The sequence below is a fragment of the Heterodontus francisci genome, chromosome 22 (assembly GCF_036365525.1).
Source record: "Heterodontus francisci isolate sHetFra1 chromosome 22, sHetFra1.hap1, whole genome shotgun sequence".
Classification (NCBI taxonomy): Eukaryota; Metazoa; Chordata; class Chondrichthyes; order Heterodontiformes; family Heterodontidae; genus Heterodontus; species Heterodontus francisci.
The window spans coordinates 72,969,676-72,973,950 of record NC_090392.1 but is presented as its reverse complement, the minus strand read 5'-3'; positions in this window follow the sequence as shown (position 1 = coordinate 72,973,950).

Genomic DNA, 4,275 nt, shown 5'->3' with positions numbered 1-4,275 from the left:
CTCAAACCCCTCTCCTAAACCTGTGCACCTCTCCATTTTTCACTCTTTTTAAAAGCCTTTTCAGAAACCAAACCCATATTTTCAACCAAGCAATTGGTTATTCCTTCTAATCTCTGCTTCTATGGTTTGGCATCCAACAATGCGTTCACCCCCCACAACCCCCACTGCACCCCACCCCAATCTAGATCTATTTGCAAAGTACCTTGAGGTATTTTTGATATTAAAAGTACTACATGTCTGCCCTGTCAGGTGGAAATAAAAAATCTCATAGCACTATTTCGAAGAAGAGCAGAGGAGTTCCCTCCAGTGTTCTGGCCAATATCTCTAAAAATACAAATTATCACATTGCAGTTTGCGGAAGATTGCAGTGCACAAATTGGCTCTGCATTACAACAGTGATTAGACTTAGAAAGTTTTACATTGGTTTTAAAGCACCAGACTGTTGGAATTGTGACTCTATATAAATGCATGTCTTTTTTTTAAAGCAACTTGCATTCATTCATCCTTTAACATAAATAATTGCAATAGTATTTATTGTGGTGATGTGCACTGTCAATGTTCTCAAGTTGCACCAAAAAAAATCAAGCTGCAATTGAGCTGCATGGCCTTAGTAAACTAATTTACTGTTGTTCACAATGTTGGGAGAGAAAAATCATGGGAGTTATTCACATGACTCAGAGAAGCTGCGGCAGTATTTCTTGCCAAAGAGTTTTGAAAGGTGTATAAACTCAAATTTGGGAATAAGTAAAGCAGTCTGAGAGAGAGAACGAGAGAAGAACTACCTGACAGGACACAACAACCCATGTGAATTCCACTCTGAAAGCAGTGGGTCTGTGATGGCTGCCTTACACAGTTAGCTAACTGGTGTTCTACTGAGTAACACAACAGAAGGAGGGAAGGAGGGAACAAAAACAAGAAATGCTGGAATCACTCAGCAGGTCTGGCAGCATCTGTGGAAAGAGAAGCAGAGTTAACGTTTCGGGTCAGTGACCCTTCTTCGGAACTGACAAATATTAGAAAAGTCACAGATTATAAACAAGTGAGGTGGGGGTTGGGCAAGAGATAACAAAGGAGAAGGTGCAGATTGGGCCAGGCCAGATAGCTGACCAAAAGGGCATGGAGCAAAGGCAAACAATATGTTAATGGTATGTTGAAAGACAAAGCATTAGTACAGATTAGGTGTGAATATACTTAATATTGAACAGCAGCAAGTGCAAACCTGAAGAAAAACAACCTGAAAAAAACAGTGGGTATCAAATACCAGGAGGGAAATAGAAAGCAATGAAGGTGAACAAGGTAAAAGAGACAAACGAAAATCCCGTCGGAGAGAAGAGCAGAACTTCTTCAAGGTAGGCATTCCTGGAAGAGAAGTGGCAGTGAATTAAACACTAAAATAAAAGCAAAATACTGCGGATGCTGGAAATCTGAAACAAAAACAAGAATGCTGTTTTCCCATCCAATGGAGTCCTGTCTCACAAAAATAAAATCTTCATCACAGGATCCCTGGGAGGCATGAAAGGGTGTGCAACTAACCAGGCACACCAATGTCCATAGGAAACTTTACTACATCTAACACTAATCCACGCATAGTATGCAACTGGTACATTACAGTTATCAGTTTCTGATGTAAAATAGCCTTTCACAATCATCCAAGCTTTGTTAACACTTATCAGTGTCACTCAGATTCCCCTCTGTTAATAAAAACAAGAAATGCTGGAAATACTCAGCAGGTCTGGCAGCATCTGTGGAGAGAGAGGCAGAGTTAACATTTCAGATCAGTGACCCTTCATCAAAACTGGCAGAGGCTAGAAATGTAATAGGTTTTAGACCGCAATTGTTGACAACGCGATCGGTAGGTGGCGCTGTTTTAGCACATGCGCAAATACAGCATGTGCCACGAAAACGTCACAGCTTGCGACTGTAGCAGCTGCCAGGACTAAAGATGGCGCTGCTCAAAGAATCACAGCTGAAACCTGACAAACACGTGGCAGAATACAATGGCCGGTGTGAGAGAGTGGAGCGGGCCGGGGAGATCAGCGCGGGGGCCGGGGAGATCAGCGCGGGGGCCGGGGAGAGCAGCGCGGGGGCCGGGGAGATCAGCGCGGGGCCGGGGAGATCAGCGCGGGGGCCGGGGAGAGCAGCGCGGGGAGACCAGCGGTAGAGGGAGGGGGGAGGGAGAGGGAGAGGGAGGGGGAGGGAGGAGGGGAAGAGGAGAGGGAGGGGGGAGAAAGAGGGAGAGGGAGGGGGGAGAAAGAGGGAGAGGGGAGGGGGGAGAAAGAGGGAGAAAGGGGGGAGGGGAGAGAAAGAGGGGGGGGAGAAAGAGGGAGGGAGAGGGGGGGAGAAAGAGGGCAGGGGGAGAAAGAGGGAGGGAGAGGGGGGGAGAAAGAGGGAGGGGGGGAGAAAGAGGGGAGGAGGGGAGGGGGTAAGGAAGGGGGGGGAGAGAAAGAGGGTGAGGGGGGGGAGAAGAGGGAGGGGGAGGGGAGAGGGGGAGGGTAAGGGGGGAGGGGGGGGGAAGGGAAGGGGGGAGGAGGAGAGGAAGGAGGGGGAGGGGGGAGAAAGAGGGAGGGAAGAGGGGGTGAAAGAGGGGGGGAGAAAGAGGGAGGGAGAGGGGGGAGAAAGAGGAGAGAGGAGGGGGAGAAAGAGGGGGGGAGAGGAGAAGAGAGAGGGAGGGAGAAAGAGGGAGAGGGAGGGGAGAAGGAGGGGGGAGGGGAGAGAAGAGGGAAGGAAGGGGGAGGGAAGAAAGAGGGGAGGGGGAGGAGGGGGGAAGGGAGGGGAAAGGAAGGGAGGAGGGAGAGAAAGAGGGAGAAGGGGGGAAAAGGGAGGGAGGGAGAGGGAGGGAAGGAGAAGGGAGGAAGGGAGAGAAGGGAGGGAGAAGGGGGGAGGGGGAAAAAGAGGGAAGAGGAGGAAGGGAGAGGGAGGGAGAAAGAGGGAGAGGGAGGGGGGAAGAAAGAGGGAGGGGGGAGAGGGAGGGGGGAAGAAAGAGGGAGGGGGGAGAGGGAGAGGGAGGGGGGAAGAAAGAGGGAGAGGGAGGGGAGGAGAAAGAGGGAGGGGGGAGAAAGAGGGAGAGGGAGGGGGGAAGAAAGAGGGAGAGAAAGAGGGAGAGGGAGAGAAAGAGGGGGGGGAGAAAGAGGGAGGGGTAAGGAAGGGGGGAGGGGGAGAGAAAGAGGGAGGGGGGAGGGGGGAGAAAGAGGGAGAGGGAGGGGTAAGGAAGGGGGGAGGGAGAGAGCTGGGGGGAGAGGGAGGAAGGGGAGAGAGTGGGGGGGTGGAGCAGCGGAACGGAAGAGGAGTGCCTTTTTCTGTGCATGCGCCATAAACACAACAGCAAAAGACTTACTGGCCAGTCCCTGGACCCGGTGACACCAAGGGCTTCGCACGCTCGCTCCCCGCGGCTCTCTACGGCCTCTCGCTTCCGGCCCTCTCCATTCAGCCGTTCCCTATAGCTGCGGATGCCCAATCCAGTTGCTTTCTCCCCTACCCAGTTGCTTTCTCTACTTCTCCACAGTTGCAACTGTCTGGTCCCTGCATTTTGCATGCTCCCTCTCCCCACCCCTCCCCCGCTCTCCCCACCCCTCCCCCTCTTGCACCCACCCCTCCCTCTACCCCCCCACCATAGTTGAATATCTGAAGTGCAGTTGCAAAGTCGGGGAAATAGCATGCAAAACAAAACCTCAAACAATTCTGGGTTTAATTATTGAAAAGTTTTATTAAATTCATTAAGTATCCGAGGAACTGCTGTGCATGGATACATGAGTGTTGTGTCCAGCATTCCCGTTAGACAGACAGGCCGAGTCTCTGCTATGCACAGCTAAAGAGATTGTTCCTGGAGAGCCTTGTGGTGAATGAACGCTTGGCTCTCTATTCCACTACTGTATTGTCCATGTGAAGAAGGCAAAGTCACAAGAGTCTGAGCTCAGTCTATTCTTGGTGAATGTTCCCCAAGCGCATCCCAATGTGCATTCCCAATTCATCCATAAATGCAATGTTCCTTTCCACATCGTGATGAGCTCCGCAGCATGATCTAGTTGCCTTCGTTGCTTGAATGCTGACCTTAAGTCTCAAGGATTGTTTTCTCGACGGCATGTTTTACATGAAAAGAAATAAAGCAAATCAGAGTCAGAGCTTGCCTCCCTCCATCCACTGAAATTACTGTTGTGCACACCTTTTGAAGTTCTGCAGTGAAGGCACCAATTGATAACGTCGCCAATGAAGCACTTATTACCCACCTCAGATGCAGGAATCAGCACATCCTTGCGTCCTCTCCCGCACTGCCTCCTT